Source organism: Trachurus japonicus, chromosome 5, assembly GCF_045865225.1.
Source record: "Trachurus japonicus isolate A0001 chromosome 5, Traja_1.0".
In the NCBI taxonomy this organism is placed as follows: Eukaryota; Metazoa; Chordata; class Actinopteri; order Carangiformes; family Carangidae; genus Trachurus; species Trachurus japonicus.
In genome coordinates, this window is record NC_140911.1 from 10582110 (window position 1) to 10597898 (window position 15789).

The 15789-nt window shown below is 44.2% G+C and overlaps 1 protein-coding gene across 20 annotated transcripts in view; it reads right to left on the minus strand.

The window, feature by feature from the left end:
• Window positions 1–15789, minus strand: part of magi1b (membrane associated guanylate kinase, WW and PDZ domain containing 1b) — a 134367-nt gene that overhangs the window by 98701 nt on the left and 19877 nt on the right. The window contains exon 1 of one of the 20 annotated variants that reach the window (XM_085776142.1): window positions 9775–9890. The exons of 18 other annotated variants lie outside the window; for them this stretch is intronic. The gene's annotated coding sequence lies outside the window, so the exon portion shown is untranslated. Of the gene's footprint in view, window positions 1–9774; window positions 9891–15789 lie in introns of those variants that run through there. One more of the 20 variants, XM_085776140.1, reaches the window with a different exon arrangement.

A 15789-nucleotide genomic window follows, 5' to 3' on the forward strand; every position in this document is an offset into this window, starting at 1 on the left:
ACACTGCTGTTCTAACTACACAACATATTGTCAAATATCCCTGGGAATACAAAACTGCAAGGCCAGCATATTGCAAACCAATGGCATGAAACTCATTCTTTTTTTTTTTTTAGTGAGTGGCCAAGAGAGACTCACCCTCCGTGGTCATTACAAAAGGTTCTCATCATTTCTTTTTAAGTGAGCCATACAGGACCACAGGAGGACATGCAAAGGGATTTCATAACATCACAGCATGCAATCCCCCATTACAGCGAAACAGAGCTGATGTCAATATAGCAGCACTTTACGGTGGAAGACTGCAGGGAACTCTGAGGGGGGAAATTGTGCCTGATAACATAAATGTAGGAAAAACAAACACTGAGAAGGAGTGGGTAAACTTAATGATCTGGGTTTGACTCCCCCGGGGAGGTAAAAGAGGTGTGGGTGTGTGCTATATGAGTTTGTGTGTGTGTGTGTGTGTGTGTTGTCAGTGTCAGTGTGGATCAGTCCTCGTGTCGTGCAGCGTCTCATTTGTGCACGCTTGCATGATAAAGCGTGCATTCCAGAGGACCGAGGAGAGCATGCAGCTCTCTGAGGCAAGTTGACGCACAATGACAGAGACGGAGTGAGTTTGAGTCGTACACCATTAAACCACATTAAAACAATTAGTCAGCTGCTGCACCCCCACCCCCCCGAAGCCACCTCCCCTAATACCCCCCCCGCCACTCTACCCCCCCTCCCTTCGCTGCTCTCACCCACCCTGCAGCGGAGTCTGTACGCAAGGCTGCTGAACTAGAAACCCAAACCCCCGAACTCAGCGTCCAGATTAACCCCTCGCCTTCTTCAACTAGCAACGGTCAGGCAATCATGCATCACTCTCCTGTTGTTGTTGTTGTTGTTGTTGTGCCCCCTCGCCCCGCCCCCTCATCCATCCAAATATGTTCAGAAACTGGTTCTGTTAAATGTGGAGGAAAATATTTCCCCAAAAAGTCAAGAACCACTTGCTCTAACGCACCACAACAGAGCTTGAAAGGATTTAACTTCAAAGAAAAAAAAAACAATGTGATGATTAAAAAAGAAAAATCTGTTCAGCCCTTTGGAGGAATTCCGATGAGCCACTCCCCCCAAGGAGTCAAAAGGACTGAAAGCTTTTCAAGGAATATGCGGGAGTGTTGCTGGCACCTCATGTGAGGGAAGTGCATCATTTGGAGGAGCGCTGTTTCTTTGACTTTGTTCCAGTGAAACAGTGGAGGAAGTTGACAAACTCAATCAAACTCAGAGCTCCTCACGCGTACCTGGAAATCTACACATTATGTGCCCTTTATGGCATTCTTCACAATTCACAGAGTCATTAAAAACCCATTGGGCCTGTTAATGATCATTTAGCTATAACCTTGTACAGTGCGTGCGATGATGTTAATGAGCTTGTGAACTGGCAGCTACAGAGCCCGGAGCAGCGGCGGCTCAGTAACTCAAAGATAGAGTCTGATAAATGAATCAACAGGTCGCGGGAGCCGCAGCGTGGGAGCGTGCGGGAATCCCAGTGAGTGATTAATCGGGCAGCATTAGCAAGACATCAGCACGATGGCCTGGCTGCCCCCTCCCCACCTCCTGAACTCCCAGATTCCTGTGAAAGTTACTGAGCTGGAAGAACTGAAGATGGAGTCGTCATTCTTTTTTTATATACTATAAGGCAGCGATGGGAGGGAGTGAGAGAGGGTGGAGGAGGAAGACACAGTAGATTAGACAGGAGAGACAAACTGAGCAAGCAAAAGGAATCTGGACTTTGGTTATCAGAGCAAGAACACTTTGAAACTTTTGAGTTCCTCTACATAACGCCACAGGAACATTTACAAGTGACAAATTGACCAAGTCAAATTTATTATGTGTAGGCCGCAATGCACTGGAAGAAGTTTTCAAGGACTAAGGATGAGGCACACAAAGAAACTATAGCATTCAAACTGATGAGAGGGACATACAGTATTATCACCGTGAACCACTGCTGGTTTTTTCTCTACCTGTCACTCAGTTTTATTATTCATGCGTTCATAAGTTTCCAAGCGCTTTCAGGAACTTCAGCCTTTTGTCGTTTCCAGTGAAGGAACCAGGAACTGATTAAAGTTCTATGGAAAGAGTTTTACCATAATAAAAAGGTCTAATTAAGGTTCAGGAACTTTCAGGGTGGGGGTTGCACTGATGAATGTTGCCGATTGGTCAACGACACTAGCATTGAAAACTGATGAGGTCACAAAACTTGACTTACTGTAGAGCAGTTAGTTACCGTTGATCAAATTCTGTGCAACCACAAGCTTTAACCACTGTGACACATGAACCAGTCATGACTCTTTCTGGAAGGCGGCTCTTAAATGATGTAATTTTCACATCTCCTGGTTTTTAGGGGAGGGTTTATTAACAAAGACAGGTCAGTGGCTGACTTATTTTTTAAATTCAGAACACATGCAGAGAAAAAGGTTTTTGGCAAAAGGACACACTGTTCATGTGTAGCATTTTACGCAGTTCCTTTATTCTGCAAAGAAAGCACTTGCACTCTTAAATGTGCCATAATGTAGCCTAATGGTTTCACATCCATGTCCGTTTTAAAATGACTTACTTATGTGGTGCTAAAATAAATAGTGGACGATGTGAGACGCCATATAACGCAGTGATTTTACCATACTTCCCATGCTAAGTCGAAAAGTGTCATTTACTGTATCATGGTGTGATTTTTTTCCTCTGAATGAAGGAAGAGGATCGACAAAGCCTGGGTGAATCTTAAATTTAAGACGGGTGAATATCCTTCAGAAGAAAAAAATGTAATGTTATAATGCAAAAATTGCACACAACTGCTTTGAATCAACGATGGGGTAAAAGTAAAATCATATAACATATACAAGAGAAGGTCAGAGCATGTGGTCATAATTTGCTTGTGTATTGTACAAGAGCGTAAAAATGCATACCAACAGAGCTACGTTACAGTCTCCCTCTGCCTTTTCTCCTTCAACAAACCTCCAAACCTATGACATCAACAAATGGCAATGTTTAAAATTAAGCACATGTCATTTTAAATCAGCCTTTAATGTAGAAGAGATGTAATGCTTAAGATCCTCTTTTTTCATTTGAACACAATAGCGACTGTTCATTTGGTTATTTTTGCAGTCACTCCACATTTAAACTGAAGTGACAACTTCTTCCTTTTCATTGAGGAACTTTAAGCAGTTTTCTCTTTTCTTTGGCGTCACAGTCTTCACTGTTCACACCAGCTCCCTACCAAACTAAATACTAAACTCTTCTCACTTTAAAAGGGACAAAAATCTGTGTGTTTTTTCAATCATTTCAAATCCAACTTTCATCAGCAGCTGACAGGAAGGTTGGTAGAACAGAGTCAAACCACAGGAAGTGAAGTAGATCCCTTGTAGTAAAGAGGCTTTGGCACGGAAATCCACTGGTATGGTCCTTTAAATTACAGCTGGGGGAATAAAACCCAGGGCCCTTTGAGCCCCATCAGCGCTCCACTCTGAAGAAAAAAAATGCAGCACGCAGGTCTTAATGTTAGTCATCACTCAGCGCCGACCGCATTAGACCATCAGCCTCATACTTGGATAGCAGATCTATGCTAACAATGTAGCTGCAGGGGCCTCGCTGAGGTAAAAAGGTCATCAAAAAACATAAATTAGACTGCAACCAACAGATGTGTAGTGGGAAAAAAAATCAATGACTAATTGAGATGTATAAGGAAAGAGGCTGTGGTGGAGGGAGGTCAGGGTGATATGCTGCTGGAGCTTGACCGAGGGACGAAGCGGAGATGATGAACTGGTGTGGTTGAGGGAGAAATCATAATGTTTGAGAAAAAGCCCCGTGGCAGCAGGCGTCCAAAGAGATCAGAGCAAAGTTAGGAGACGGCAATATGGGTGGCCTCTGTCGTGGAGAGTCGAGGGAGGAATGCCAAAGGAAAGAAAAGGAGGGAGGCAAGGGAAGCATATTTGAACATAAATGAACAGAATAAAAAAAGCTCTGCTCAATCAGCTGCTGACAGAGAAGAGACAGACAGAGAGAGACAGAGATCCAACACTTTTTTACACTATGAATCATGAGAAACTGGAAAAACCACAACTTTGGTTTTTGTTCTTGTCATCCCGAGACCAAATTTGTACTGTCCATAAAATATCGACCTTCACATATCAAAGCATGTGATTTAAAAAGCAGACGTTGGTTCTGCATTATATTAGGATCCAGAAAAATGCACACGTGGTTTTTTTCTCACCTCTGAGACTCACAACCATGAAATAATGTGAATCCGAGCATCGGGAGCCGGCCACCGTGCAGCTTACTGGAGAATACACAACACACAGGCCTACGGAGGCTGACCAATGAAATGCTTCACTCGGCCCATAAAGCCGACTATGGCCTGGTCGTGCCAATGCAAATATCTTCTGCCTTCTCCTTTACATTCTATTGATGGACCAGTATATGTGCTGAAACATTTATTCCTCTGTGGGCTTGAAGCCACGTTCTGAATCTGCCCCTCATGAAATATCATGTCTGTAATGACACACACTAAAGTTGAAGTCAAGTGGGGAGCATGTTTAACACAACAGTCCCGTTTTGGTTCCTGTTCTACTGCATTTCTCGTCGACCTGTGGCCTCGCCAGACTCCAGCAACTTCGACAAGTAAACCCGGCTCCTTTGTGATAAAATTACAGTTACTTCTCTACTCACTGGAAAGTTATTTAATAACTTAACTGGGAAAAACGTGGAAAGGCTGGGGACCGCGGGCCATCTATTAAGTATTCCGAACTCAGTGCTATCAGTGCTATCACGCCCTATTATTTAGGACGCTCAAAGAGGTCTACCGAGGCAAACACCGGCGTCGTTTGCAATTAAGAAAACAATAATGACAAAGACGGCGATAACGCTCTCCATTACAGTCAGTGCCGGAGGAATCTGTCTCCTGATAACCTCCATTTGATTGGACGCTTTAATCAAAAGGACCAAATGTCTGTGTTCCAATCTCATTATGCCACAGAGCAGAGGAGAACACGCTATTGAATTAGCTTCAAAGTCAGCCCGGAGCCTCGGAGCCTGCATCCACAGAGCTGCAGTGCCATGCCTCTTGCTTCATGGTGAGTAATATCTGGCACAAAAGCAAAGGAGACTGAACTCATCTGGGAAACCGGAGTCCACATGCATTCTTGTCCAGGGTCACTCGCTTGTTGCTTTTGCTTCTTCGGCTTCCTTTCCAATGTTGTATAAGCCACTTCAATTGCAAATTCCTCCCCTTTGTCAAATGGTTTCCTCTTCTACTTGAAAGACCAGTGGAGGTTGACTGACGTTTGATTACAAACGACTGAGGGAAAGTTGCATCTCCTAAGCAGGAGCTTTTAATTGCCAGGTTCTAGGTGCTGGTGTTATCATAAAAACACCTCAAGGCGTCTGGAACGCTCTGCAGCCATAAACACAAAACTGATTGAAAGCTGAGGCGGTGGGAAAACGCTGTGAGGACAAAAAATGTTGCTGTCAAAGTTGGAGAGCTGGGCAGTAAATAAAGTTAGATTTGATTTCTGTCCACCGTGCCAGGAGGCTGAACTGCAAACAGTCGCAGAGATAGATTTGTGAACTAAAAAGTTGGGGAATCAATAAAGGGTGAGTGCTAACTCAGGTGCAGCTTGAACAACATTTGTCACTCTGATGTCTCAGTCTGGATGTCTCTTGTAAGGACAGACAAACACAGTGTCTCCATATTAAAAGGATAACGGAGATAAAGAGCTGTTGTTCTCTGCAGCTCTCTGTGTGTGAACATCATCTAGATAATAAACCTGTTTATCATCATCACTGATTTGCTTATTTGCATAAATCCCGAAAGTGAAAGGCTGTGCCTGTGTGACAGCGACGACAGAAAAGAAGGAGGTGGCGAGCACGTCTGGCAACTGACCAATCGCATCGCTCGGCCCTGCGGCAACACGAAAAGAGCCCACGGCAACACAATTCAGCCTGCGCCTGTACCGCTGCTCTGTGACCTCTGTGTATTACTTCTGCAACCTACTGAACACAGGCTTATTACTTGGTCTGAAATATTACTTTCTCCTACCCGCGTATACAAAAGAGGTCTCCTGATACAGCAACATTAATATAGCAAAGAGCATAAAGCAATAAAAAAGTGCATTTCAAATTTTCTCTCATGTTTGTATTTATTATGTTTTGCTCTGTAAATATCTAAACCTGGCTGTATTAAAACCATCTGAACATGCTGAGCTATGAGATCTGATAAAGTGCTATAAACAAATCATTACTGCCCTTCTCCTTTAATGATGTGAGAATCTGCTTCCTGTCTGGCAACCAAAAGAAATCCTAATACACTGAACATAGTGGGGGTGGGGGTGAGGTGGGGCGTGGGGGCATACCAGCTGAGCAGTCACAAGATCCGAGCAAAACCACTTGTAACAAGAACTGTTTGTCAGGAATCAAGCACCGAGGGAGATCAACAACAATCGACCACTGCATTGAGAGAGAAGAATTCATGTCATGATGAGAGACGACAAGATCAGCTGAGGTTCCAATCTCCATGGAAAAAAAAGAAAATGCAAAATGCAAGATTACTTTAGTAGAGTAGAACTACTTTACTTTAGGGGGGGGCGGCTCTCTTTTCATAACTGCGTGGGGCACAGCTCACAGATGACTGGAATTTGTTACAAACACAAAAGTCAGATCTTCCCCCTTTCTGTTGGTTGACCTGCTGCTGACCAGAGTTCTGTGCGCCGGCTGCAGACGTGCTCGCTGGCGCCCACACAAAGCCCTTTGCGTCCCACAAATGAGTGCAGAGCTCCACTGTGGGCCAGATGAGCAGGGCTGGACCGTCTCTGCCCTGCAGACAATCGGCCCCTGCCCTTCTAATGAGGCCCTTTAATTAGTTGTTAAATACGCGGGCCGGCCAGCGCTTTTTTGCCCCTCGCGCTCTCTGATCAATAGCCATGACATTTCTGCTCTCAACTCTTCTAATTACATTTTGGAGGGGGGGGTGGGGGGGTGGAGTTTTCCTCTGCTGCTGTTCCAGCTTAGCTGAAGATTAAATATCACGCAAAAGAACAAACAATATAAAAAGTTACTGGCTAGAAAATTGAAATGCCGGGCAATAAAAAGCTAAGCAATATGACCTTTATGAAGTCCCATTTTTGGTGTTGACACAACCCCAATTTGGACTTGTATGTGATTCAGTTATGTTTAAATGTCTTTCTAATATATATTTTTTTGTTTATCCCCACTTACACACATGGGAAATGTTGCACTTTAAACAAGGTAATACACCAGATCCCTGCTGCAAACAGAAAAAACAGTCCTCTCCGAAAAGATTTCTTTCTAATGATGTATCCAGAAAGAGATGGAGACAAACCTGGAAAAGATACTGGTGAAAGGGGAGGAGCTACACAGGCTATTGATCTGTGCTTGTAGGTGCTGCAACATTCTTTCCTATAGAGTTCCCTGTGTATGAACATGTGTGTGTTGACAGCATGCCGCGCTCCCCATGTGATCAATTAAACCCAGAGCCACCACCAAGATCAGTAGCATCCATCCTAGCCAACGCCCCCGCCCCTCCCCTCTGACGGCGTATCATAGCAACCAGAACTCCTGGGGACACAGCTGCGGGGTCGGCCTCTGGCCTCGTGGCGCGATCACACGGGTATAGGGGTAAACGATCCATCTGTGGTGTGTAGTAGCATTATGGACCCAAACTCATTCATCATCAGCACATGTAGAAACACATTCATTTACTACCTCACAAATGAGACACAAGTGTGAAGCAGTTAAATCATGTTAACGCTAACTCAAACCTTATAAACCTTATTGCTACTGACACCGTGGCAAAGTCAGCCTCCATAGTGACCGCATCTCTCTCTGCATGACATCACTCCCCTCATGAACCTCTCAAGTAATCACGTCTCCATAAAGCAAAGAGGAGTGGGATCAATTACTGTCTCATCTTACAGCGGGACACACACCGCACTGCCTCTTCAGTTTTCGACATGGTGGTGGTAACCTACTCCTGACCTAAGCCTGACTAAATGTACTGAGCTGCTGCCAGCGCTGCAGCCAGAGCACAGCTGGAATAACACGCCATGTTTAATGGCAATGACACAGTCGTCAGAGAGGATGCATGGAGGCGCATGAGAGCAAAGCAAGAGTTCAATGTGTGGTGACAAAAAAATTACGTGCGCACACTAAAGTGTTCAAAATGTGATTTGGAGCCGACAGAAACATTATACCGCCATGTCCACTGATTCTTTCTCACCAGACCTCACATTCATTCCATCGTCATCTTCATCTCTTCCACTGGTCCAGTGATTCCAGAAATGCTGAGGCACCATATGGCAGCACGCTGCTGCTGCTGCTGCTGCTGCCGCTACCACTGGGATGGAGCAGCTGGCCCGCTTCCCCCAGCGTTCAGAGAAGAAGAGCACCAAGTCTGTTCCAACTTTCTACTCTATACATCTAACAGTTTTACTTTGCATTGTTACACTGAGACGTTGAAGTGATTACAGAGGCAAGAAAGTTTGCAAGACGCTTGGCAGACTTTTACTATCCCTTGAATTGCATTTAATATTCACACACAGACAATACTTTATGCTACACAATAGGATACAAGTAGGGATACGCTTTGTTGGATCGGTCCAATCCAGAGCTGAAAGTGATCCTAATTAAGCAGAATTGGTTATTATAAACATCAGTGTTTCCGCTAGAAACAGACCCCTGACTTTTTAGTTCCACAACACATACACCGAGTGTACTGATATCACTATCAGTGGAAGGGAAAACAAGTGGATCCCTAAAACAGATAAGACTTTAAAAAAAGAATGTGCAAAAAAAGTAGTTTTTGCTGCTAAACAAGAAATATCACATGGCAGAGAAAGATGTGCTGCAAGTAGCAACATCCTCTGCAAGAAAAAGCAGCTGGCTTTACGAGGAACGTGATCTAACTTTATAGGCACAACAAAATACCACTGCTGTGAGATAGAGGATACCAATCATCCCTGCAATAGTTTACATGTCTTTCTTCCTTCCTTTTTTTCTCTCCTCACGAGGAGGGCAAGACAAAGTTGATTGAATAACACCAGGTGGAACTGTTCAACTCATACTCTCAAGTTAATTAAGTAAAGTCACTCGTTCCAGTTTGATGTTTCTTGAAAGCAGGACCGACTTTTGCACAACTTCCAAAAGGAAACATGAGATAAAAAGACCCAACAGGCTGTGGGACACAACAAGGAGGGGCTGCACACACCTTTCCTGTATTTGGTTGATTTTTACAGTTACACACTACAGAGGGACAAACACAAAGTACAACAAGCTTACTAAGCAGATGTAGAGTAACACTCCTTACAATACAAAACCTACCTCACAGAACAACTCTGTCATTCTCATCATAAATACAGGCAGGTGAAGTGAGCATTTCTCTACCTTTGAGCGCTTTCATCGCCCACTTCAACAATTACATCAACTTCAGCAATATGACTCGCAATAAAGCTCTCATAAAGAATATATTACAGTGAGGCTTTTATTTCTGTAACATTCCCATCTCGCTTTGAACTGTATAATAATCACAAAGTAGAATGATTGCTCTTAGCAGAGCACTGCCTGCTCCTGCACAATCCTTTAGACCAGAATTAAGAAGCAAGTGAAAAACAGATCCCACCTGAGAGCAGCTATTCAAACTCTGATTGTTTGAGGATGACAAGCACAACTTCCTAATAGTTCTTATTCAGCAGAGAAGGAATTTGCCTGGGAAAAGAGCCAAAGAGTTGATCTTACCTTCATCCGATCTTTCCCAAAAGACATTGCTCGTTTCCGTGCCGTGTGGGAATTTAGGCAGAGATCAGGAGGTTTTTCCTGTCCTCTCAGCAAGTCTATTGTGACTCAACCTGTACGGGACACTTGCTGGTGGCTGTACAAGCATGTACACACACGTTCATTTGTCGCCATGTGACAGTGGGATGGGCCATGGGTATAATCTTGTCACTACCTCTCTCAAAAGACACAAAACAGCAGAGCTGAAGGAGCGATTTGGGATTTGAAGTTTCCATCATCACGCCGACACATGGAACGAGGGCTGACATTACTCAGCCTGATCTAAAGACCACCAATACACTGTTAGGATGCCTCCTTTCTTAGGTTATGTCAAGAGGTTGGAGACATGCCATTCTTTGAAAATGCGGCGGCCTGGGACCAGAGTGCACATCTGTTGTTTGTACAGCTATTTTTTCCCAGAGTCCGGAGGGGTTGGAGGGGGGGGAAAAAGGCCCTTGAAGGCAGCTCTCCGAGTGCCTTAACAGTAGATGTGACGGGAGATCAAAGAACAAACAGATAGGGAATCGAAACACGTGTAGTGTACGCACTGAAACTGAAGCTGGGCCGTGCAGCATGAAAGCAGAAACTGGCTGCATGTGTGAACAATGACATCAGGCCACCCGCAATACAACTGAGCAGGTCCGACCACATATGTGGCATAGAGAGAGCAGCGCGGTCTTGTTTTTCTCTTCGTCATCCTGTCTGCTTCCCGCCGCCAAACTGGACCCAACTGGCCTCCTTTTTACATCAAAGCTAATAAAATCACTTCTTGTTCTATTCCCCCGCGATCATATATGAAAAACAAAGCCCCGGGTCATGCGTGGTGTCTCCCAGAGATATCAAACACATAAGAACATTTGAGCCCTCTGTTATTTAGGTTACATGCTTGTTCAGAGCCAAACAAACCCAAGTTTATTGATAGAGGAAGGGGGGAAGAAAAAAATCATGTTTGTCAAATTATTCAGCAGGAGTGATAAATGCAACACTATTAGCCCAGTAAGAGCGATCCATCACTGCCTGAGAAGACGAAGCAAGGGGGGAAAAGTGCAAAACGTCAGACAGACATGAGCGATTGAGCCCGAGTGATCGGACGACAGGAGAAGACCAACTGGGAAACTAGGGTAGATAAACCGAGGAGTGAGCACGGGAAGGAGTGAGGGAGGAAGGGGAGGAAGTGATAAAGCATGAGACACGAGTAGTGTCAAATGAGACAAACACACACCAAGTCACCATCTGCCTGCCGCAGTGGTGGGTTTGCCTCCGCGTCCTCAGATAACCTCCTGCCTGTGACGGAGCGGTGAGATAGGAGCGTTATGGGGCGGCAATTTATCAGCCAATCAGCCCCATATAAAACAACACACTAAGCTATTCCCACAGTCAATGAGTCGCACTAAAGAGGAACGTGGGGGCTCGGTGCTCAGAGCTTTCATTACTCTACAGATATAACGGCCAAGGACATTGATCATTACTCAGCAATGCTTAGAAGGAAGTGGCTCGTCATCGAATACTATATGATCCAGGAGAAGGAGCCTCTTTTGCTATTTGTGTAAACCATTTGAAGCATCCCTCACTCAGCCATCCCAGCATGCAGTGTGGCTGCTAGCATAGTCATTGTCTGAGGATAATGATCATTTCAAGATATTGTAAATCTGCTTTCTTCCTTTTAATGGGCCTTCTGCACAAATGGCAGCATGACAAATAAAAAAAAAATGACTTGCCATAACTATTTTCCTTCTACAACCTGTTAGACGGTTAGAAAATGGATATTAACTGGAGAAATCTGCCCATTCATCTCCTCTGTTTAACCCCGAGCTCCAGCAGAGGAGATGGGGGTTAAACGTCTTCCTCAAGGGCAACGCAACTGTAATGTGTGGGTCCATTATTCATTCATTTTCTCCCGCAGTTCCGACCGCAAGCTCGCCTTTTTCCAAACTGCTGGGCTCCAGCCTCATCATCAGGTGCGATGTGAACTCGGCTGAAATATAATATTCAATAGGCGAGGTTTGCTGATACGAGGCGTTTCAACCGAGCAAAAAAAAAAAAAAATCAACAACATCGCTAACGGAGTAGCGGCTGTCGTATTACTGGCTGACTGTGGGCAGGAACAGGGTCCAGGTCCCGAGGGGGAGGAATGCAAGGCATATGGTTGTGATTAAAACAGGGGCAGCAGAGCACAGCGTTTACATTAGCATGCTGCCTAAGGGGCTGTGGAGCTTTATGAGGGGCTGTGCCAGTCACAGAGCTCAGTCTGCCATGCTCCCAGTTTACAGAGACACCACTGAGAGCTGAGAGTGTGTTTCCCTACCTGTCTGCTCTACCCAGCAGCTTTATTCCAGTCTTGGTGACTGCTACAGTTACAAAAGGTTTTAGATCACCCAGCCAGGTTCATCCTGAAACTTCAGGAACAGAACAAGAACTTTACAGAGCTGGTGTGGGATGGAAGTGGACACAAAGGTGAAAGCAAAGCAAACCGCCAGATTCTTGGCAACAGTGTTGGGACAAACTTTCTCAAGAATATCTGATTTCCATTAAGTGTGTTCAGCTGCCAAATGAGTGAAGAAATTTGATCAAGAAGACTCCCTGATTGATTGTTTTTAAAAATCTGCTTCCATTTCAGACACAGACAATTATGTAAAGACGCAACTGCACAAAGGGAGATTGTTCAAACACTTTTTGAGCAGTAGTGTGGATGAGGTGTCAGGACAGGAGAGGCAGCAGGAGGACGTCCATGACGACGCAAGAAAAACCTGCAGTTCACATGAATTTACGTCTAACACCTAGTCTATTTCAACTCCTCAAACTTTCACATCCTCGCTTAATAAACCTAGAGACACGAGTTAGAGAGAGAAAGTGGTCAACTGACTTTACAACATGAACACAAATTGAAGGCGAGCGTATCACATGAAGCTGTAACAGTAACTCTGTTAGTGGCACAGGGTCAAACGCAGGAGTGAACTGTGGAGCAACTGAGAAAGAGATGGATGACAGAGGGGAGCAGGAAGACGGAGGAGGAGGAGGGTTTGTTCAAGTGTGTTTACACAATACACACCTCCTCTTTGAGCAGAGTGGGGAGTCGTTACTGCAGACAGGCTCCAGAATCGAACATAACTGAGCATGCAACGTATCCATCACACACACGCACACACACTCTCTCAAACAAAGGGATCAAAGCAAAAAACTCTACCTCAGACACTCTTGTGTATTTGATATCATCAGTCTGTGATCTTCAGTGCATCTGCACATTTAGTTTTTGATGAAATTTCACTCTATTGTTTTACCAAGTGTCCTGCAACCTGTCACTTCCATGTAGAAAAAGAACATTCTGCTGTTTTGTTATGCAAGGGGCCAAGGCAAGCAAGAGTAATGAACACTGAGGAAGTGCCACTCAGACCTGACATTAAAAGCTGATCTCAGGGAGTTATTTTATCATTTGAACCCACGCCAAGCCATTTTAATAGCAAGTACCTTCCCCAGTCTTAATTCCTATTTTAAAGCCTATCAAATGTTCCTTTATACTAAATCAATGAAGCCAATCCAATTTAGATGTTTGACAACTGAACGGCTCTGCAGACAGACAGACAGCCTGCACCACAGCTTTCCTTTCATGGTTTCCAGTGGAGAGGAGACTCAGTCTCAACTGATATTGCAGGATGCTCAGACAGAATTTGTACTCCCTCTCATTATGCCCAGTATGAACAACATTTTGAGAGCGCTTTTTCAACTAACAGCTGCACTTCAGAGGCACGACGCACTGTTCTCTCAACCCAAAGCAACAGTGGATGTGTTTGCTGGGACTGCTGGCTTCTGTTTATCTGCAAGTGCCACTCCAAAGCTTATTTGGCTGCAGTGTCGTGCATTAGGAAACAGTTGTAGTGTTTAAACACGGGGCTGTGGAGCATTTCAGACAGATGGCAAAGCAAAATGAGTTACAATGAACAAATGATCAAAACTGGACCAAATTTGAAAATGCAGACACCAATCTTGAAATTTCGATACACCCATCTGTATCACTTTTAGTGTTCTAGCTGTACACACTCCTTTCTGGGACCAATTTTGTTTGTTATTTATGTAAATACATTGGGCAGAAACATTCCAAATGCCAAATTTCATTTTTATGCTGATGACACGGTTATCTATTGTTGCGGCTCCACTCTTGCTGAGGCCCTTGGCAACTTACAGATTGCTTTTAACCTTGTGGAAAGTCAGCTCATTGAGCTAAGACTTGTCTTAAACGCTGTCAAAACTAAACTGATGATATTTTCTAATGGCAGGGAAGTACCTGTGTCTCCTCCCAGCATTTTGTCATTACAAGGTTGTGAGATTGAACTTCTGACCTGTTACAAGTATCTCGGCATTTTAATCGATGATCGGCTTTCTTTTAAACCACATGTAGAAAACCTGGTAAAAAAATTAAGACTGAAACTGGGATTCTTTTTCCGTCACAGATCTTGTTTTTCTTTTTCTACCAGGAAAAAGTTGGTTGCTGCCACTTTCCTCCCTGTACTTGATTATGGGGACCTCTTGTATATGTATGCCCCTGCAAATTGTCTGCGCTCTCTGGACACCGTGTATCATGGTGCCTTAAGGTTTGTCACTGGATGTAAAGCCCTCACTCACCACTGCACTTTATATGCCCGAGTTGAGTGGCCATCTCTGGCAGCACGCCGCCTTATACATTGGCATATTTTCATTTATAAAGTCATTTTGGGTCTGCTCCCCCTCTATTTATGTAACTATCTCTCCAAATCTCAAAGCAATTACCGCCTACGTTCAAATGAGTTTTATTTATTAAACGTGCCCAAAGTTAACACTGAACTTGGTAAGCACTGTTTTAAGTATGCTGCACCTGCTGCTTGGAATGCACTGCAGAAAACTCTAAAGCTAAAGGAGCTGATCAACCTTGGATCTTTGAAAACTCGTGTGAGAGAAATTGGAGCAGCTTCATATCGCACTTGTTCTTGTTTTAATGTGAATCCGAACTTTTAGTCCTGTTGCTTTTATCTTGTATTGTATTTTATCTGTGTGTTGTGTGATTTCTGTGTTATGTATGTGTAATAACTTTTCTGCTGCTGTCTTGGCCAGGCTTCCCTTGAAAAAGAGGCCATTGTGTCTCAATGGGACCGACCTGGTTAAATAAAGGCAAAATAAAAAATAAAAAATAACTCCTAATGGACGAATCTCATGATCTCTCTTACAGCACAGAGGGAATGCACTCTGCTGGTCCCTATACACTGATACCGCCACACAGCACTCTGCTGCAGACTGTCTGTGTCTCTGTGTCTGCAGATACTCTCCAATTCAGATGTGAGAATTTGTAAAAGAAAGAATGCAACAACAACAACATCAACAACAGCGACCCACCTCACAACAGGAAATGAGAGTGATTTGTGGCTGCTGATTATTGGCCCAGTCCACTTTGGACTTTGCGTTGATTAGACAGGGGGACCGGCGGGGCACGTCCATTCCTCCTGACATGAAATATGGAGGCAATATCTGTTGCCTTCTGTCGGAGGATCCCGACAGCTTAATGATTCAGGCAGCGATGTCTGACAAACACGCACACACACACAGGCACGGAATATAAACAATCGCATCCAGCCCACCATTAGAACTGTCAAAAAAACAACAACAACACACATTTCTGTTCTTGTTCGAAGTTAAACTTAAGTGAACTCACGTTGTTATTTGTGGATTTCACAAAAAACAAGAACAGGCTAATTCAGCCTCTGATTTTCAAAAATACACACAATCATTTCCTTTTCTTTCCAGTCCAAAAACATGCAGGTGGAGTCTCTGAACATGTATGTTTGTGTCCTGAACAAACCAACCTTCAGTTAAAAAAAAAATAAAAAAAGAATCTAAAATCCAGTTAAAACAAACACCGTGCTGTCAACTGACCTCGACCCCCTCCCCCCAGCATCACCGCTGCCATCCTCCGCCCATCCCTGGCCTTGCTTTGGCCTTGTTCTCATTCATGCT